This window comes from Arvicanthis niloticus, chromosome X, assembly GCF_011762505.2.
Source record: "Arvicanthis niloticus isolate mArvNil1 chromosome X, mArvNil1.pat.X, whole genome shotgun sequence".
NCBI classification, from domain to species: Eukaryota; Metazoa; Chordata; class Mammalia; order Rodentia; family Muridae; genus Arvicanthis; species Arvicanthis niloticus.
In genome coordinates this window covers 56,644,002-56,666,297 of record NC_047679.1, presented here as the reverse complement: position 1 = coordinate 56,666,297, position 22,296 = coordinate 56,644,002, and the positions used below count along the sequence as shown (strand labels likewise).

The window sequence follows — 22,296 nt, the reverse complement described above, 5'->3', positions numbered from 1 at the left end:
TGCAAATCAGAAAATAGTACAATTGGGAATTAAAAAAAAACTTATTGATTCTTTGTGAGTTTCTCCTCATGCACCCTATTCTACTCATCTCCCTGTCCCCTTGTATCCACCGTTCACCCTTTCGACCTCTCCTTGCCCTTCATCATGACCCCAGGTAGCAGGGCTAGCCACTTACAACAAGTTATTTCTCCCCATCCTTGAGTCTTTAGTTCCTTCTCTCTTCATGATGCTCAAGCTGCTCCATCTCTTTCTCCCCCATCTGACTATCACATCCTCACACACTGTGGTGGCTCCCACTGCAGGCTGGCCATGCAGCTGGTAGGCCCCTGGGTGTCGTCCTCCATTCATGGCCAGATGGCAAGCAGGTATCTATGGCCCATCTGTGCCAACCACTGGAGGGGTGGTCTGTGGGTGGTATGGTGGTCCATAGGTCTCTGTCTGTCTTCCTCCTCCCCTGCTGCACTACCTGGATTTGATTTGATTTGGTTTTTATGTGTCCTAGGCATAAGGCAGCTTAGGCCACCAAGCCAGGCATCAAGGTAGGATGAACAAAGGACTGCCATCTGCTCTGCCCCTGTCTGATATAAAAACAGCACCACCAAGAAGGCATCTCTTTGCCCATTGCCAGGGTCTCAGGAACTATTTTTAATTGTAGTTGTTAACACATCAAGGCTTAACCCTGGTATTTTAGGGTTTTTTTTTTTTCTTCTTCCTGCCTTCAAGTAGTTTTGGATATTTGAGACTGGGTTTCTCTGTGTAGCCCTGGCTGTTCTGGATCTTGCTTTGTAGACCAGGCTAGCCTCCATTTCAGAGATCTATCTGCCTCTGCCTCTCAAGTGCTGGGATTAAAGGTGTGAAACACTACTGCCCTGCTAATTCCTATTATTGACCTTTATTACATTGTGTGAATATGCAACATAATGGTTTTAATCATTTTTTTGATGAATTTTCTCCAGTTCAGCTATTAATAACAAAGCATCTTAAAAATTCTTATAAACATTTTTAGTGGGTAGATACATTTATTTCTCTTGAGACTATAAACAGGACTGGAATTGTAGAGTGAGTATTTGTGTTGAAATTTCCTAGATAACAAATCAGCCATCCAAAAACAATCTATTTGTGTTTCTGTTACCAATATGAACCTTGCTCCATGTACTTGCCAAAATTATGATTCTCATATTTTTATATAATCATATAAATGCACATACTATTTGGATATGGATTTTCTCCATACCTAAAGTTGCTTAATGTGTTTTCATATGTTTATTGACAACTTGTAGATCTTTCTTCTGAAGGGCCTGTTGCGGGTTTTTTTTTTTTTCCATTTTAACAGACTTGCTGTCTTTGTCTTTCTCCACAAGGTACACTTCGTACCCACATATCTGTCATCAGTTTCACATCATCATGCACATGATGGCTTAGGTGTAATTGACGATGGCATTGTCTTCCCATAGTGTACCTACTTCTGAGTCCACACTAGCAGAATCATTAACTCCAACATTTCAATGAACAGTATATTTAAGGCAGTATAGACTTTGTCTTTGATTACCCCACCTGTGTGGTGGCTGTGAGACCAAGTAGGAGCAGGGCTTCCATTCTCAGCTGCATTTTGGCAAGAAACTGAATTTATATTCCACCAGCAGCAATAAGATAGCAGTAGGTAGCAAGGTGCTTTCCCACAGCCTGGTTTCAGTTGAACCAAGTAGAGTTAGTTAGCAACTCTCCTTCCCCTCCAATGGTCTGGGGCCTATGGGGAGCACAGCATAACTCCTGGCCCAGAAACAATGAGATGTCAAGGAGGCACCTCAGGAGAGGGCAGAAGAGTGTGAGTGGGACCTCACATTGCTTTTAAGAGTTAGCATACCCAATAGTGTTCCCAACTCCTGTCCTCACCTCGCAACAATGTAGTTAAGGGAGGTGGCATCACTTGCTCTTCCACAGACCTAATGTCAATAAAGGCCAGGTGGAAGATGAGATTTACTATCTTCAACCCAGCAAGAGGCAGCCTGAACTAAACTTTCACTCCTAGGAAGCAGTGCCGGTCAGAGAATTTTGTTGCCAGGATGCAAAGGTCACACACTTGGAAATGGAAATTCCTGAGAAACCTATTGAGTCTTAGGTCAACTGACAACCTGTAGCCTCTCGTCCCCATTTGGGTTCCAGCTATAACCATCATGGAACATAACAAAGTGACAAGTTATGCTAAACCTTATTTAAATTCAGATAGATGATTTTTAAAAAGTTGTATGCATTTTGGGGAACTGTCTTAAGATATGGCATCATTCTGTTAGAAATAAGCATTTAAAAAAAATACCCTTTGTTGCCACTTTACTTACTTGTGCTCAACCATCCACAATTGTGTATTTTATTTAATTATTTTTTCTGTTATTTTTGATATATATGTGTATATATGTGTGTGATTATCTTCCCAGGCCCTGGAATATTTTACTATGTATGTATGTATGTATGTATGTATGTATGTATGTACTCATACATGTATTTATTTGCAGCCTGGGAATTGAGTATTCTTTCACCAAACTACATGCTTAGCTCTTTACTTTTTAGATAGCATTTCACTAAGTTGCCCAGGTTGTGTTTGAACAGCTCTGACTTCAAACTTGAGATTGGAACTCAGGACCTCTGGAAGGGCAGTCAATGCTCTAAACCACTGAGCCATCTCTCCAGCCCCAGAAACTTCCTTTTATTACAATATTAAAAAAAACTATCCCAAACAAAAATAGCATCAATAAATGTCAAATAATTATGGATATTTTAAAATGAGCAAAATATCTACTTGGAGAGTTTTAGTATTTGGAAAATTAAAGTATGCCATGTTCTGCTTTTCCTTGGACATGTGTTACAGTGCTTTATTGCCTAGCTTCAAAGACTGGCTAGGAAATAGCACTGCAAGTGACACATAGCCCTGTGATTTTAGAATACTGAAAGTAAAACCAGACAAAGCTCAATAATTCATGTAAGTTGTTAGCTTTTCAGTGACTTCCGTGGCTTCATCTAGTTTTTACATAACATAGATTCAATTTAGTCCTTGAAAATTTTGAAAGAATATACTAGTTATTATTTAATCCAAATGCTTCTTAAGTCATTTGGGAAGAGGGTTACTTCATATAATCCATATGTTCATGCAATTTACTTACAGTTATAATTAAAATTTTCATATATTGGAACATAAATTTTCAAAGAGGTTCGATAAAGTTGTGTCATTTAGAATTATTCAAAAGTAGTAAAAGAAGCCGGGCAGTGGTGGCGCATACCTTTAGTCCCAACACCCCGGAGGCAGAGGCAGATGGATCTCTGAGTTCAAGGCCAGCCTGGTCTACAAAAGAGTTTTCCAGGACAGCCAGGGCTACATAGTGAAACATTGTCTCAAAACAAACAAACAAACAAACATAGTAAAAAATAAATATTAGAGGCAAAAATTAGTTCTTTGCTTTTTTAGTTTGACTTCCATAAATTACAGTGAGATACTGTTCTCGTTTACTAATTACAACCAAGGATAGGCAACAGGTTTTTATTTTGTTAACTATAAAAAAGCTGTGTTTAATAGCCACTCCGTCAGTGACACTGGCATGGAGTCCAAGCATCAGTTAAACACGACTCCCATGCCAGCCCCTGATGTGACACCAGCTGCTGTGACCCCAATACCAATAAACTTGGCTGTTGCATCAGAGTCCCAGGAGACAAAACTGGTCTGGAACTCTACCTGGCCACTTGGCGAGGGGAGCTGCTTCAAGAAAGGTGTCTAGATGGAGCCTATGCTCTACTCGGGATGCAGGCAGGCACAGGCCTAATTAGACCCCTGCACAGGAGCAGATCAGAATTTGAGAAACTATCACCTTGGTGGTCTGCAGGTTTTCAGACTTCTAACAAATTGTACAAAGCTGCCACCTGGTGGCCTGAAGTGGTCTTACCAGTACTGGAATTAAAGGGATACATTTAAAAATCTTGGAGGTGTGTGTGTGTGTGTGTGTGTGTGTGTGTGTGTGTGTGTATGCATGCATGCATGCACATACAAACAAGATGTGGATGTCAAGTGCCTTACTCTATCACTATCTATTATTTTAGAAGACAGAGACCCTCCTTGAATCTGGGGCCCACCAACTGGCTAAACTGACTAGCCAGCAAGCTCTTGAGAGTTCCTGTCTTAACCTTCAGTGTTGGGATTACACACATGCATTGCTATTCTTAGCTTTTTAAAAAAAATTATTTTATATGTATTTGTGTTTTGTTTGCATGTGTGAGTGTCAGATTCCTTGGAACTGGAGACTGGAGTTGCAGACAGGTGTGAGCTGCCATGTGGCTGATTGTGGTGAACCACCACGAGGTGAACCCAGGTCCTCTGGAAGAGCCCTGCTGAGTCAGGGCTTCAGCTCCTATTCCTAGCTTTTTATGTGAGTGCTGGAGATGTGAAGTCAGCTCCTCATGCTTCTACAGTGAGCACTTTACCCACTGAGCTAGCTTCTGAGCTCTCTGGATGATTTTTAAAAAATTAATTAATTAGTTCTTTAATTAAATTAATTGATTAGTTAATTAACTTTACATCCTGTTGCAGCTTCCTCTCCCTCCTCTCCTCCTAGCCCCTCCCTTCACCTCTCCTCCCCTCCATCCACCTCTCCTCCCTTACTCCTCAGAAAAGGGGAGGCCTCTCTTTGGATAATTTTTTATGCGCAAATTCATGTCTCATATCTTGGAGCCATGTTTATGAGTGAGCAGAATAACAGATAACAATAAAGTTTATAAAACACTGAGTGAAAGATCCACTGTTGACTGAAACACATGAGCCATTATATGAATGGGTCCCTGTCAGTGCTCTTGTTCCTGGTGCACCCTCAAGGCCTTCTCTTTTCACAGAACATATTTCCAATTCCCCCTTTCTTCTCTTTTGAATCTGGAAATTACGCAGGGTATCTTCCATTTGGCAGGAGGACCAGGAGTTCAAGGTTATCTGTAACAATATACCAAGTTTGAAGCCACCCTGGGTTATATGAAACCCTGTCTCAAAAACACTAAAAAAAATATATTTTGTTTTGGTTAATAGTATTCCGAAGTTACGATAGATAATAAACATGTCAAAAGCTTTCTTCAATATCATTCACCTCAAGAGAATATATATAAAAACCAAATGAAAGGAGGAAACAGCTTAATGCGGGAGTACTTACTTACCATTGGGTTTATCACACCTTTGTCAGAAAGGATAAGATTAAAAGTTCAAGAAACTGGGAGATAGTGTGGTAGTTTGAATGAGAATGCCCCCATAGGGTTACCTATTTTAATACTTTATCCCCAGTTGGTAGCCCTAGTTGAATAGGCTTAGGGGCTGTGACATTTTTGGAGGAAGTAAGTCACTGAAGGTGGGCTTTGAGCTTTTAAAGCCTATGTGCCATTTCACATTTGCTCTCTTGCTTCCTGCTTGTGGTTTGAGATGTGAGCTCTCAACTGTTCCCGTCACTAAGTCTGCCACCTCTGCCACCCTTTCCTGCCTTGATGGACTCTAACCACCTAGAAGGACAAGTCCAAAGAAACCCTTTATTCTATAAGTTGCCCTGGTCATGGTGTCTTATCACAGTAATAGAAAATTAAGGGAGTTGGTACCAGGGAGTGGGGGACTGCTGTTGACAGGATTGACTATGCTGATTATTGGAGGGATGTGGAATTTGAGACTTTGTACTAGAGTAGTTGAATGCTGTAAGCAAGGATTAACATGTCATTCTAGTAGGAGCTTGGAGGACAGTTGAGCTGAGAGAAATGTGAACTATGGAAGCCTACCTAGTTAAAGACGTTTCAGAGGGAAACACTATCACCAATTAGACTAGTACCGTCCTTGTGATATTTTCACAAAGAATACGGCTACTTCCTGCCCTAGTACTAAAAATTTTCCTAATTAAGTTAATTAAATTTCCTAATTAAATTAATTAGGTTATTTTTGCTTATTTCCTTTGGTCCCTGGGCCTTAAATAGGCTGACTAACTTTGTGAAACAACAGATAGATAATCTGATAGCAAAATCTATTCAGATACATTATCATAAGTTAGCTATGGAGGACCACAAGATGCTAGATGAGGATGTTACTCTATCCAGAGTGCTCCCAAGTCCCATCTCCACCCAACCTAAAAGAGGGGACTTCTGCCCCTAGACCAAGCAGAGAGGGGCCACCCAGAACCCCCTCTGTCTGGCGATCTGAATTCTTGCTTAGGCTGTGAGGCTAAGCACTGCAAGGGAATACAAATAAAAGTTAAAAATATGTTTCTGGGTTCCCTGAGGTACAAGCTTGACTGCATAGGGGTTGATGTCAAAAGTATCCCCTCTCCAGGAAAAAGACATCGGACGGGTATGGCTCTCATGCTTCACTGGACAACAACAGGAGGACTGGAGCTATTACAAGATCCCCTTTAATTACTGGAGGTCAGGCCTCTATCCCCGCCTTGGCAAGATTAGAATCGCCACAACCCTTCTATAAGTGGAGAAGGGAGGAGATGTCAGGGGCAGCCCTGCTTATACACCGAAGGCCTAAAATCAGCCATAAGCCTAAAATCAGCAATAGGCCTGACATACATGCCAACACAGTCTTTGGTCTCTATGGAAAAACACTGAAACAGATGTCTATAAACTATTGTAAACAGGCAGCTTTTGTGGAAATCTACCAACTTGAGTAGTTATAGACCTTGTAAATAGGCAGCCTTGGCGGATAGTACCAACTTAGATAAAGACAAGTGAAGCATAGGCAGAGTCATAGTGACCTGACCCCTGAACCTTCACCCAGCTGATACCCTGTTCTAAAAGCTATCTGTACTCCCCCTGAATATCTATGCTCCTGTGTCATCCCCTTCCCCACATCCTGCATTTTTGTGTTTATAACCCCTGTGTTAAAAAGTAAAAATTATGATTGATAATAATAAAAAAAAGAAAAACAAGAAAAAAAAAAAAGAAATGAAAAGAAAAGAAATAACACACAGTGTCCCCCTGGCTCTGCTGACTTAGCTTCTGACAATCCATTTTCTTGTTCTCAGAAATACTTTGAATTATAAAATGTTATTGTGGTTTTTGTTAGTATGCTGGGTAAAATAATTTTTATTGATTTCATTTTAAATTTCAAAGTTTGTAGTGAGTTAAAATGTCCTTCAACATAATTATAGGTCATATTTATTTTCATATTGTAAAATGCAAGTTAATCTGTGGAACATTTTTTAAAAAATGGATTCCTTTTTGAAAATTTCATATATGAGCACTGTATTTACATAATTTTTTCTTTCTCTCCTTCCTCCCACTCTTCCCAACCCCCAATGCTTTTCAAATATATCTTATTTAATTATTGTTCATATATATATGTATATATGTATACATGTATAAGTATGTATATACAAACACTGATAAATAAAGTGTTTGGGGAAAAAAATTTCCTACTGCAAAATTAAAAATTTTTTTAAAGGAGGGCATGGTGGCTCATACCTTTAATCACAGAACTTGTGAGGCAGAGGCAGGCAATCCTCTGCTACATATGCAGCTGGAGCCATGAGGTCCCTCTATGTGTACTCTTTGGTTGGTGGTTTAGTCCCTGGGAGCTCTGGGGGGTGGGTCTGGTTGTTTGATATTGTTGTTCTTCCTATGGGGTTGCAAACCCCTTCAACTCCTTCAGTCCTTTCCCTAACTCCTCCAATGGCGTCTCTGTGGTCAGTCCGATAATTGGCTACAAGCATCCACATCTGTATCATTAAGCTCTAGCAGAGCCTCTCAGGAGACAGCTATATCAGACTTTAATAGTGGTGTTTGTTGTTGTTTTAAGAAGAAGTCCGACCGCAGCTCAGAACAGACCACTCCAGACCATGCGGTTCCAAGGGGGGGGGTAGGTTTATTCAGGGGAAAGGGCAAAGGTGGGGAGAGAAGAGAAGTAGAGGCCGGCCATGTATTATTGTATGAAGCAGGATTGATCCTGTTTTTGCATCAATTGTTAGTTTGTGTGTTTTTATTATGGAATTGAGTCCATTGATAGTGAGAGATATCAATGACCAATGATTGTTAATTCTTGCTTTTGTTTTTGTTGGTGGTGGATGTGTTTGTGTGTTTGTGTCAGTGTGTGCTTCCCTCATTTTGGATTTGCTGGTGTGAGATTATTTTCTGTTTTTATGGGTATAGTTAACCTCCTTGGGTTGGAGTTTCCCTTCTAGTAGCTTCTGGAGGGCTGGATTTGGGATGGATATTGTTTAAATTTGATCTTATCATGGAATATCTTTCATCTGTAGTCTCTTAGAGACTGCAAGACATTTATCAGTCCACAGGCCCTTCTAGCTTTTAGAGTCTCCACTGAGGTATGTGTGTGTGTGTGTGGGGGGGGGGAGCAGCATTCGAGCAGCTCTGACTTTCCATGTTACTTGTTCTTTTTCCCTTGAAGCCTTTAATATTGTTTTTCTGTATGTTTGGTGTTTTGATTATTATGTAGCAGGGGCACTTCCTTTTCTGGGCCACTCTATTTGGTATTCAGTGTGCTTCTTGCACCTTGATAGGTATCCCTAATTTTAGGTTAAGTAATTTTTCTTCTATGATTTTGTTGATAATGTTTTATGTGCTGTCAACCTGGATTTCTTCCCCTTCTTTTATTCCTATTAGTCCTAGATTTGGTCTTTTCATAGTGTTCTAGGTTTTCTGGATGTTTTGTGCTAAGATTTGCTTAGATTCTTTGACCCAAGTATCTATTTCTTCAATTCCTGAGATACTCTCTTCCATATCTTGTATTCTGTTGGTGAGGGTTGCCTCTGAGGTTCCTGTTTCATTTCCTATATTTTTCTTTTTTAATATTTATTTATTTATTTTATGCACATGAGTACACCATTGCTCTCTTCAGACACACCAGAAGAGGGCATCAGATCTCATTACAGATGGTTGTGAGCTACCTTGTGGTTGCTGGGAATTGAACTCAGGACCTCTGGAAGAGCAGTCAGTGCTCTTAACTACTGAGCCATCTCTCCAGCCCAGGATATTTTCTTTATTTACGTTTCAAATGTTATCCCCTTTCCTGGTTTCCCCTGCTCCCCCAAGCCCCTTATCTCATCCTCCTCCCCCTGTTTCCATGAGGGTGTTTTCCCACCCACCTACCTCTCTGCCCTGGCATTTCCCTACACTGAGGCATCAAGCCTTCACAGGACCAAGAGCCTCCCCTCCCATTGATGCCCGACAAGGCCATCCTCTGCTACATATGCAGCTGGAGCCATGGGTCCCTCCATGTGTGCTCTTGGGTTGGTGGTTTAGTCCCTGGGAGCTCTGGAGGGTCTGGTTGGTTGATATGGTTGTTCTTCCTATGGGTTGCAAACCCCTTCAGCTCCTTCAGTCTTTTCTCTAACTCCTCCATTGGGGTCCCTATGCTCAGTAAAATGGTTGGCTGCGAGCATCCACCTCTGTATATGTCAGGCTCTGGCAGACCTCTAAGGAGACAGCTATATGAGGCTCCTGTCAGCAAGCACTTCTTGGTATCCACAATAGTGACTGGGTCTGATGTCTGTAGATGGGATAGATCCTCAGGTGGAACAGTCTCTGGATGGCCTTTCCTTCAGTGTCTGCTCCACTCTTTGTCCCTGTATTTCCTTTAGACAGGAGCAATTTTGGGTTAAAATTTTAAATGGATGTTGGAGATTGGTGGGGGCTACATCCCTCAACCAGGGGCCATACCTAACCTCTGCATATGATCTCGACAAGTTCTTTCTCCCCATTTGGTGGGTATTTCAGCCCCAGCATCCCCATGGGGTCCTGGGAGGCTCTTGCTTTCTTGGCATTTGGGACTTGCTGATGGCTAACCCCTGTTCCCCATTTCCCATTGCTACACACCTCTGTTCAATTTCCTGACCCTCTGTATATCATCCTCTCATACCTGATCCTGCCCCCCTTTTTCCTCTTCCCCCTCCTCTCTTCCTTCCAAATCCCTTCCACCCTTTACCTTCCATGAGTATTTTGTTCCCTCTTTTAAGAAGAACTGAAGAATCCACATTTTGGTCTTCCTTCTTGAGCTTTATATGATCTGTGAATTGTATCTTGGGTATTCACATGCCAGTTTCTTGACAAAAGTCATTCCCACCTCTCTATCAAGCATCATGTGACTGATTGCCTGTAAAAGACAGGAAACAGCTGATGGAGAGATGGCCCAGTGGTTCAGAGCACTGACTGCTTTTATATACAATAAATAAATAAATAAATAAATAAATAAATAAATAAATAAATAAATCTCTCTGGGCAGTGGTGGTGCATGCCTTTAATCCCAGCACTTGGGAGGCAGAGGCAGGCGGATTTCTGAGTTTAAGGCCAGCTTGGTCTACAGAGTAAAAACCAAAAAGGACAGGAAACACACTTGATATGGCTCATCAGGTTCCTGTGCAATTGTAGAAAGTTTCTCAATTTTTCTTTCAGAATCTGGTATCTAACTCCGTGCTTGCAGTGCCAAAGCATTTATTTGTCTGTGACCCTCAGGCGGATATGTAATATGTCATTGAGCATCAATATACACGTCTTCTCTTGAGAACATTTCAAATTATGGATACATTGTTTTATTGGTTTCATAGCTCGGTTCTTATATTTTCCTGAATAATCAGACATCTATAGTAAATATTCATCCACAGTAAGACAAGCTTTTGCCAAGAACTTTCAGTCAGACAGAACAAAAGCAGCCCCAGAAGTAGAATAAAGAAGAGACAATATAGAAGAAACAGTTGGCCCACTTTGAGCACAAACCAGCTTAAGATCCTTAAGAGTCTTAAATGGGTATGTTATTTCTAACTCTTTGCCCTGGGTTATTAGGATCAGATGTTTCACTTACTAGAAAAAAAGAAAATTCTCTCACCTCTTCTCCATCTCCTGGGCATGATGCAGAGCTTCTTGCACTGGAGGCCTGACTTAGAAGGTATTAATTCTCTTACCTGGAGATGAGAAATATCTTTAATAATTTCAGTAAGAGATGAAGAAAGCAGCAAAAAAAAAAAAGTGTTCATGCTATCAGGAACTGTACATGATGGATAGGGGTTAGGAGAGGAAGAGATTGGAGCTAGAGGGCAGGGAGGTAAACAAATTAGCACAAGGATGAGGAGGAGGACAGTCAACTTCATCATAGAGAGACACTAGACAATATATCTTTAAGTTCTAATTTTTCTTCTATTTCCAGCTCTAGTTCCATTTTTTTTATCACGTTTATTTTTAATTTTAACTGTGTTATTTTTATTACTGATTTCTTTCTTTCTTTTTGAAAAAAGATATGTTTTATTTATATGAGTACTCTGTAGCCATCTTCAGATACACCAGAAAAGGGCATCAGATCACCAAGTGGATGCTGGGAACTGAACTCAGGACCTCTATAAAAGAGCAGTCAGTGCTCTTAACCACTGAGCCATCTCTCCAGCCTGGTTTTTTTTTTTTTTTTTTTTTTTTTTTTTTTTTTTCTTTCAAAAGCTGAAAAACATCACTAGGAATTTTCTTGGGTTCCCTTGCATCTAATTCTTCCTGAAGTGCTCTTCCTAACTAGGACCAAGTTCTAGAATCCAGAGATCCCTCTTCAGGGAAAGAAGGCAGAGTTGCTAATAAACTCCAGGAATTTCATTAACTGATAGTGTCCTGCTTTAACTCCTTCCTCCAACAACAAAATTTGCAGAAATTCTGCAAACAAATGTCACTTCCTCAACCCTACCTGCTCCTTTTTTACCTCCAGTGAATTAATCTCCTGTCTTAGTATTCCAAAATCCAGGAATTTCTCACCTTAATTTTTCGTTTTTCTCTTTCTTAAACTCCCATATTTTAGATCCCTGTTCAGGCAACACCTATAAGTGTCAGCATTTACTTACCAAACTAGGGTATTCTGATTATGAAATAAAATGGGAATGTCATTTATCAGGTACAGATTGTAGGGGTCACACTAGAATGAGGCTGTGACAAATTTATTATAAGCCATTAGGCTTTCCCTTATGAGAAACAGAATACAGTAGAGGTTCCTAGGATCGATACACTTGTAGTTGCCTGGATACAATGACATTTACAAGCTCTACAGGAGATACAAGATTAATATCTAAGACCAATTGTCCTGTCAAATTACTATATACATTATTGACTTTTAGGGAACACAGAGAAATAGAGTCAGCGTGAATTGGTTCACTGCCTGTGAGAGTGTCTTGGTTTCTTAAGAACTGAAAGGCACAAAAGAGCCTCAGGTGTCACAAACTCTAACCTGAATAACCTATGACACATGTCTCTCAGGGCAGTTAGACTAGGCCAACTGCATGATTTTCTCTAGATATGTTACTGACAGGAAGGCAATTCAATGGCTGATTAAGAACAGGGTTTGTAGCATGGACTTCCTGTTTCCACAGTGCTGATGTTTCCAAAAATTATTCTTCTTCAAGTTGCTGGACATATTCACTACTTTTGTAGGGAACTCACTAGAAATGGCCACTCAGACATACTTTATAGCCAATAAAAATCTTTATTGCAGCAGGCTGGAACTATACTTAGGAATTTGAAACTCAAGTATAGCTCCTGGTATTTAGGTTATTTGAAGACAAAAACCACATCTTGCTGCATAGGTAGGTTTGTGAAGGCAAGCTGCGTAACAGAAGATATGATAAGCAATTAGTTGATAGTGGAGGTCCTCTGTAAAGGAATCAAACAGTTTAACATAATCTAAGATAAACAGTTATCTGGAGGAGGATGTCTGTACAAAAAGTCAATTTAACAGAAGCTGAGATAAGCAGTCATCTGGAGGTTTGAAAAATCAAGCAGTTTAGCAGAAGCTAAGATAAACCAACAAGGGAATCTTGACCTTGGGTTCCTAGAATAGTATTTTAGTATTTTACACAGGGCTTCTCATCAAAGAGATCAAATTCTGGTCAAACCTAAAGTGTTCTCAGAAAGAATATAAGATGTAGGAACTTCTACAATGTCTTACCTTGTGATACTTTGTCAGATAAAAGAATCAAAATAAGAAAGCAGATTGGCTTTCTGTGGTAGTTTGAATAAGAGTGGAACCCATAAGCTCATATTTTAATGCTTAGTCATTAGGGGGTGGAACTAGTTATGAAGGATTAAAAGGGGTAGTCTTGCTAGCATGGGTGTGGGCTTGTTGGAAGAAGTTTGCCATGGGTGTGTGTGGGAGGGAGTGGTAGCTTTGAGGTTTCAAATGCTCAAGCCAGGCCCAATGTCACTCTCTCTTTCTGCTGCCTGTCAATCCAGATATAGAACTCTTGACTTCTCCAGCGTCGCACCTGAATGTTGTCATGCTTCCCACTATGATGATAATGGACTAAATCTCTGACACAGTAAGCCAGCTCCAATTAAATATTTTTCTTTTTAAGAGTTACAGTGATCATGGTGTCTCTTCACAGCAATAGAATACTTCCTAAAATATCTTCTCTCAAGGACTTTGGTAAGGCTCATGCCATTATTGTGGATGGGTTTAATCCTGACAGTTGCTGCAGGATTCTGAGTGCGCTCAACTCCTAATCCTAAGAGACAATATAACCTAAGCTTTCCTTTCTTAGGAGGCTGCAATAGCAGAGATGCTTTCTTGTTCTTATTGAGGTCAAGGGAGGAAAAGTAGTAGAAGTGTTCAGCCAGACCCTCCAAAATTTCACTCCCAGGCTTGTCAGCCTAGTTGACTTTCCCACTCTGTCCTCAATTCAGCATGCAGACTGTAGCTTATGTAGTCAGAGAAGAAATGCTTTCATTAAAGAAGAACTCTCATTTACACTCTAATATGTCTCTTTCTATGTGCTTAGATACTGGGTGGATAAGATACAGCAGTGTGTGTGTGTGTGTGTGTACATATGTGTTTATGGGTAAATGTGCACACATATTTTCATACATTAATGAACATGCGAACATCTGTATGAATGTAGAAAAATAGAGTACCAATCCCTAGTATATTAATTTTAAGAAAGAGAAGACATGAGAATTAATGACTAGCAATATTTTCTTCTTACTATGTTGTATCTGTTTATCTTCTTTTTTTTTAATATATATATTTTTTGTGGGTGCAGCGAACATTTATTGATGGTATTTCAGAGAGTAGGGAGGGCTCCCTAGGCTCCTCCTGTTGTTGTGGGGTCTGGGAAGGGAATTGTGAGGAGATGCTCAGTGTTGGGGACAGGGACTCCTCAGCAAGGGCCTCTCTCTCCTTCTCAGTGTCCTCGCTGGAGTGGGTGGTCCAGGGTTTCTTACTCCTTGGAGGCCATGTAGGCCATGAGGTTCATGACCATGTTTCTGTAGCCGTATTCATTGTCATACCAGGAAATGAACTTTACAAAGTTGTCGTTGAGAGCAATGCCAGCCCCAGCATCAAAGGTGGAAGAGTGGGAGTTGCTGTTGAAGTCACAGGAGACAACCTGGTCCTCAGTGTAGCCCAGGATGCCCTTCAGTGGGCCCTCAGATGCCTGCTTCACCACCTTCTTGATATCATCATACTTGGCAGGTTTCTCCAGGCGGCATGTCAGATCCACAACGGACACATTGGGGGTAGGAACACGGAAGGCCATGCCAGTGAGCTTCCCGTTCAGCTCTGGGATGACCTTGCCCACAGCCTTGGCAGCACCAGTGGATGCAGGGATGATGTTCTGGGCAGCCCCACGGCCATCACGCCACAGCTTTCCAGAGGGGCCATCCACAGTCTTCTGAGTGGCAGTGATGGCATGGACTGTGGTCATGAGCCCTTCCACGATGCCAAAGTTGTCATGGATGACCTTGGCCAGGGGGGCTAAGCAGTTGGTGGTGCAAGATGCATTGCTGACGATCTTGAGTGACTTGTCGTATTTCTCATGATTCACACCCATCACGAACATGGGGGCATCAGCAGAAGGGGCGGAGATGATGACCCTTTTGGCCCCACCCTTCAAGTGGGCCCCGGCCTTCTCCATGGTGGTGAAGACGCCAGTGGACTCTACGACGTACTCAGCACCAGCATCGCCCCATTTGATGTTAGCGGGATCTCTCTCCTGGAAGATGGTGGTGGGATTCCCGTTGATGACAAGCTTCCCATTCTCAGCCTTGACTGTGCAGTTGAACTTGCCATGGGTGGAGTCATACTGGAACATGTGGACCATGTAGTTGAGGTCAATGAAGGGATCGTTGATGGCAACAATCTCCACTTTGCCATTTGCAGAGCCGAAGGCAGCCCTGGTAACCAGGCGCCCAATACGGCCAAATCCGTTCACACCGACCTTCACCATTTTGTCTACGGGACGAGGCTGGCACTGCACAAGAAGATGCGGAGATCTCCGGAACAGGGAGGAGCAGAGAGCCTCTGTTTATCTTCTTAAGGAGGCATGTTTATTTTCATTACTTCCATTATCTGCATTTAATATGGCATATGCAAATTTACCCACTTTAAAAAACAATTCAAAATGATTTGAGAAGGAAGGAAAATAAACTTTTATTTGCAGCCAACAAGATTGAATATGTAGAAAGTTTAAAAGATTAACAACAGGTGCTTGCTTTAGCAGCACACATACTAAAATTAGAATGATACAAAGAAGATTAGTTTTGACTAAGATGATAAACAGATTTATGAAACATTTTACATTTTTAAAGCTTAACAAAATATGAGGATATATTAACAAATATAACAGAAAATCTGGATCTAAGTGTAAAAATATTGACTACTTTATTTAAACAAAAACTATAAAAATAACTCAAAAGTAAGCTATGCATGTTGACATAGATGACAGATTTGTAATCTCACCACCCTTGAGACCAAGGCAGGAAGATGTATAGTAAGAAGTTATCTCAAAAAGCAAGCCCCCTTAAACAATAAGACACAACCAAACCAATAACTGAACAACCCAACTCCTTCCTGAGTGAGTGGTTGTCATCTAGGCTTATTGTTGAATTCATTCCTTGGAACAGACAAAAATTGTACATCTTGGAAAGATGACCCACTCAGGCAGGAAAGGGAAGTGACAGTTTGAGAGTGAGAGGCCACTGACAGATGCTAACATCTTGAAGATCTGAGGCAAGAGAGCGAAAGTAGAGATCTTAAGCGATCCAAGACACAAAGTAATGCTTATGGATCCTGGGGCAGTATGCTAAAGCAATCCCAATTCACTTGAGAGGGAGAGGAGAGATCATGAGGGTCCAGGACACAGAATAAAGGTTAAAGATCTAAAGCAGGAACTCAACTGGGACACACCCTAGACCTAATGTAGAGACCCTATGGGTCCCAGACACAAAGTTACAGCTATAGATCTGAAGCAGGAAGGGAAAGCATCAACCTCCTAGAGTGAACTAGAGATTCTGAAGGTTCCTGACAAAAGTTAGTTACAGGTTGACGGGCAACAGTAGAATACTAGCCTCAGAGAGAAAAATGAAATGTCAGACTTTATTAGAATAAATAGCTCAAGGGAATATGAGGGGCTCCAGAGGTAGAAGTCTGCCAGGGGCCTCTGTATTGGACCTTTTATAGGATATTTGGGGTGTTCTCTGCTCAGACTTCCTTTCATCTTTTATTGGTTCTGTCCAGCATAGTCTTCCTTGCTTAGGCTCTTTTCTCCCTGACCACCATTTTGTAGTGTTTGTAGTCTCACAGGGGTGGGACAATCCCTGAAATAAGGAGTAACTTTTTTTTTAAGGAGCCAGATCTTGTTTCCCAGATAAGCCCAAGTTCTACTGGTTTCTCTTCAGTACTCCCTTTCAGAGGTTGACACCTAATTGCTGTAGGGATGGGAGTGATAATTGCTCTGACTATGTCCTGCTAAGAGCGGGTGTTTTAGGGTGTTTCTTAGTTAGAGTTTCATTGCTGTGAACAGACACCATGACCAATTCTTACAAGAACACCATTTAATTGGGGCTGACTTACAGGTTCAGAGGTTCAGTCCATTATCATCAAGGTAGGAACATGGCAGCATCTAGGCAGGCATGGTTCAGGAGGAACTGAGAGTTCTATATCTTCATCTGAAGGCTGCTAGTGGTAGACTGGCTTCCAGGAAGGTAGAATGAGGGTCTTAAAGCCCACGCCCACAGTGACACATCTACTCCAACAAGGCCACACCTACTCCAATAGTGCCACTCCTAGGGCTGAGCATATACAAATTATCGCTGGGCCTTTTGAAGTCAGACTGAAGGCATTTTGTATTCTGATATTGCTACAAACCTGTGGGGGCCAGAGAGTAAAATGTGGTGGTTTGAATAAAAATGACTCCCATAGGTTCATAGGGCAGTATTAGTGGCACTATTAGGAGATTTGGCCTTGTTGGAGTAGGTGTGGCATTGTTGGGGGAAGTATGTTACTGGGATGGGCTTTAAGTTCTAAAATACTCGCTGGGCAGTGGTGGCGCACGCCTTTAATCCCAGCACTTGGGAGGCAGAGGCAGCCAGATTTCTGAGTTCGAGGCCAGCCTGGTCTACAGAGTGAGTTCCAGGACAGCCAGGGCTACACAGAGAAACCGTGTCTCGAAAAACCAAAAAAAAAAAAAAAAAAAAAAAAGTTCTAGAATACTCAAGCCAGGCCTAGTGAGAGTAACTATGTCTTCCTGTTGCCTGCTGATCCAGATGTAGAACTCTTAGCACCATGACTGTCTCCTTCCCCCCGCCCCCAATGCTTCCCACCATGATGATAATGGACTAAACTGTAAGCTAGCCCCAATTAAATTTTTTTTCTTTATAAGAGTTTCCTTGGTGATGGTGTCTCTTCACAGCAATAAAACCCTAAGACAAGTGTCAATTATTCTAGTTTAGAAGTCAGCTACTGTGTTTCTTCTAGCACCATCACCTCATGGGAAGCACTAAGAGACAAGGCTAATGAAGAGAACTCTTTAGTAATTTAAATTTTATTCAGAAAGACGAACTCTGTGTAATAGGCTAAACTGTACACCAGAGCCTTGTAATACAGAGGTGATGCCTAGAAAGTTCACACAAAAGATCTGTGAGAATAACTGTGCTATCTGTTATTTTCTCCCAACAGTAAATGCCACTTCCTGTATATCAAACGTACTCTAGGATGGGGGTAGAGATCAGAGGTCAAGTCTGGATGAAGTCAAGGTCCCATTCTCACTGGTGGCTAAACCAGATGTCACTCTCTAACAGTCTAGGAGGGAACTATAATCCCATTGGGTTCTGTTTTGTAAAACTTCCTAGCAATATCCCATGGGTTCAAAATGGGTACTCTGGCTAATAATTATACCTAATCCTGTGAGTCTGACAACTGAGACCTTAATCATTTCACTTAGTTAGGGAACATGGGCATTTAGATGTCATGTTACTTTCCAGAAAGAAGATGTACCCTAAGTGGCAAATAAGCAGACTTCGCCTCTGCATTCGGGAGACTTGGGGTATTGGCCCATGGACATCTCAGATCCCATCCAAATTAAAATATTCAAGCCCAGACCTTGTTGGCTTAAATGCAATCTCTCTCCCAAGTAGTGGTGGAGGCATATTCCTAGAAAATCCATTCTGCATTCCTTACCCATTTCTCTAACCCCAAAATTTCCTTCCTTAAGGTATTCCGGGACTTTCCCCTCTTCCTGAAATAATAGGCTGACTTTATGTTTTATCCCAGCTAGGGAGGCCTTTTCTAAGGAAATATTTCTGTTCTGAAGTGACCCAATGTAGTTGCCCTGAAATCTCTAGGCTTTTACTGATCTCCCCTAGTGGGTCCTTACTATAATGAGAGGCTACAATTGTGGGAGAACCTTAATCCACTGTTTCCCTGGACCACACCTAGGATACCTACCATAGAAACTGGGTCTGCTGAAACTCTGTGACCTTAGTGGTAGATCTAGAACCTGGAAATATCTCATTGGAGCGTAAATATGGTAAATAACACTCTGGGTGTGCACTGGGGCTTCTAGCCCTCAAAGTAAGACTAACCCTATGATCCCTTTGTAGTCACTGCTCCATCCAAAGTACAGGTAAGATTGGTTTAGGGAGATGGGTAAGCCCAGCAGGCCACACCCAGCAGCTGGACTCATTTAAGAGGGAACTCTATTCCTATCTCTCTGTACGGCTATTCTTTTGGGTCAGTACTATATGTTACAATGGACTTTACCTAGATAAGTAGGTTCATGAGCCCTACACATGGTTATCCCTGACTGGGAACGGATCTTACAATCTGGTAACCATTCCTGCCCAAGGAGACTTTTTTTTCTTTTTTTTTTATTGGATATTTTATTTACATTTCAGATGCCATCTCCTTTCCCCATTTCCCCTTCCTAGAAAACCCCTATCCCATACCCCCTTCTCCTTTTTGCTTTTATACAATTTTTTAATGTTAACCAATGGCTTTATAAGTTTGGTAATGCTCAATATCAATCAGAAGTGTAACCTAATACCCAACCTAGATATATCAACTATCTTTGACTGGCGGAGACATGTGAACATCTGCCTTTATGTCTGGCCCCCCTCTTTCTTTCTCTCTCATCACCTACCTCCTCCTCTCCTTCTCCTCCTCTCCTTACTCCTCCTACATATCACCCTTCCTGTTAAAATAAAACTTTTCTCTCAAAATACAGTTAGAGCATAACTATACCAACTTATGTCAGCAAGGTGCAAGATAGACCTAATACCCAGTTCATCATTTTGTTGACTAAGCAGAACCTCTGTCATCTCTCCTAAAGAAAAGACTTAGTTCTGAACCTGGCTTTTTTTTTCTTGGCTTTAGAATGAATGTCAGCTGAAAACCATCCTCTCAAATCTTTTCTCTCAAGGTAAATAGCAAGGATTGGCTATGAGACTATAAGTTTTCAACCCCATCAGAAATCCAGAATGACTGAGTTAACTGAAATTATGGGAAGCACAAAGCATAGCTTCTAAAACTTAGCCAATTTATAGAGACCGCTGAACACCTGGACAGTCCCTATATATACTACAGAACATTGGAGCATTCAATCTTCAGCCTTCTGGCCCAGGATCATCTGACAGACCTAGTGATGCAGAATTATTAAGGGCTGATTACTCTGTCTAGGCAGATAGCAGTATCTGCTACATCCAAGATTAGTGGATCTTCTCCCTAGTGATATGGGGGAATTCAGGACTTTCTAGTGTGGGAGAACTAGGTTCTAATGATGCCAAGTACCCTGGGTTACTGATGCTTATGTTTTTGTGCTTACCTTTTGCCATCTGTATCTCCTTAGTGCTACCTGCCCTGTCCCTGACTAGAGCCTGTCTTTCCTATTATCTTGGTTGTATCAGAACTTTGTGGGGTGGGCATAACTACTGGGATAAGTGCTGGGGCCTAGAATCTGCTCAGTGCTCAAGTGCAGACAGGATGCTGCCCAGGTTAGAGCTCTGGGAGCCCGTTTCCTCTGGGTTCTTAGATATTGGGGACAGAGCTGCCACCCAAGATCTGCTCAGTGCTCTGGCCCAGACCGGAAGGAACCAGTGCTCTGGGCAGGGAGTGACTTCCTGGGTCCTTGTAGGTCCCAGTTACTCCCTGTTTGGGGTGAGCATTGCTGTCTGCTTACCTAAGATACTGCCTGGGTTAGAGTTCCTGGGAGCCTCACTTCCTCTGGGTTCTGTGTGATTGGGGGTAGAGCTGCCATCTTGGATCTGCTCAGTTCCTGGGCCCAGACCAGAAGGACCTGTTTACAGATTTTGTGTTCTTCCACTCACTTCTTCCCACCTCATAACCTTCTCAGAGAGAAGCATTGGGTACGTAGCAAACCTTCCTTACATCTATGTTTACAACCTTCCCCAGAAAGAAAATCCCTGTTTTGACTATTAGGATAGAGTTACTGCTTTCTGCATGTATAAGCATCTAATTATTTATTACAAACATTTTTTTGTCATGACATAGCAACAGTAGCTTTTACTTTTACTTGCCCTAACTGTTCCTAAGGGCACCATCACAGTTAGGGGGTCAGCCTGACCCAGAATAAACCCTGGGAAGACATTTTGAGATAAATGTGCTCAGAGAAGGGTCAAATCCCATCTCCAGAAATAAATTCTCAGTGAGCTTAATCTGTGCACGACAATTCACACCAATATTGCTCATGGCCAAATGGCATTTACTTACCTATTGAACTGAATTCAGAGGTTTTCACTAGATGGAAAACTCACTGTTCAGTCCAATGATATCTGTCTAGATGCAAAGGACTTATCTTCTTTATGATCTGCCTAGAGTTGTCAAAATGAATTATCTGCTGGATCATATATCAGGAATGGAAACAGAGAGCATCTTCTTCCCTTTGAGGGTGCTATAAGAGAATGCTTCATCTTAACCCATCACTTTTTAATCACTTTAAACTTTATCAGGTCACAGGTTGATAGTTTCTGCACCCATAACTGAGCGGATCAAGCTGACAGAGGTTTATCTGCCTTCATTAGTGTCTAACCTGATATCCCCACTGCTAAGTCTCAGTGTACCTAACTGCATAAAACCCTGCATCCACAATCATTTTGTGTATGTTTGCAAATGGGTGAAGGCAACCTAAGGAAACGTAGTAAGCATCCTCTCCTTTTTTTGTGTGTGCAGGTTTTGCAAGTCTTTTATTTATTTATTTTTTATATTTTATTTACATTTCAGATACCATCCCCTTTCCCCATTTCCACTCCCTAGATAACCCCTATCCCATGTCCCCTTTCCCTTTTTGCTTTTATACATTTTTTAAAGCGTTAGTCAAAGGCTTTATACGTTTGGTAATGCTCAATCAGAAGTGTAACCCAATACACAACCTAGATATATAAACTGTCTTTGACTGGTGGAGACACATGGACATCTGCCTCCATGCCCCCCACTCTTTCTCTCTCTCATCACCTTGCTTCTTCTCTCCATCTTCTCCTCTCCTTACTCCATCTCTTCCTCTCGGTACTCCTTCCCCCTTAGCTCCTCCTACATATCACCCTTCCTGTTAAAATAACACTTTTCTCTCAAAATACAATTAGAGCATAATTATTCCTATTTGTACCAGTGTGGTACAAGATAGTCCTAATACCCAGTCCATCATTTTGTTGACTAACCAGAACCTCTGTCATCTCTCCTAACTAAAACACTTAGTTTTGAACCTGGCTTTTTTCTTGGCTTAGAATAAATGTCAGCTGAAAACCTTCCACTCAGATCTTTTCTCTCAAAGTAAATAGCCAGGGTTGGCTATGAGACTATAGGTCTTCAACCCAGTCAGAAATCCAGAATGACTGAGTTAACTGAAATTATGGGAAGCACAAAGCATAGCTTCTAAAACTTAGCCAATTTATAGAGACCGCTGAGCACCTGGACAGCCCCTATACTACAGAACGTTGGAGCATCAAATCTTCAGCCTTCTGGCCCAGAATCATCTGACAGACCTTAGTGATGCAGAATTATTAAGGGCTGATTACTCTGTCTAGGCAGATATA

The 22,296-nt window shown here is 41.5% G+C and overlaps 1 non-coding gene and 2 pseudogenes across 1 annotated transcript; 1 reads left to right on the top strand and 2 right to left on the bottom strand.

The window, feature by feature from the left end:
- Positions 1–489: 489 nt before the first annotated feature.
- Positions 490–633, bottom strand: LOC117695601 (small nucleolar RNA SNORA48). The gene has a single exon (XR_004604653.1). It is a non-coding gene; the product is annotated as a small nucleolar RNA SNORA48 (small nucleolar RNA).
- A 13,546-nt stretch (positions 634–14,179) lies between these two features.
- Positions 14,180–15,267, bottom strand: LOC117694695 (glyceraldehyde-3-phosphate dehydrogenase pseudogene; annotated as a pseudogene).
- Positions 15,268–15,457: 190 nt separating this feature from the next.
- LOC117695557 (U6 spliceosomal RNA) lies at positions 15,458–15,557 on the top strand (annotated as a pseudogene).
- The last annotated feature ends 6,739 nt before the right edge of the window (positions 15,558–22,296 follow it).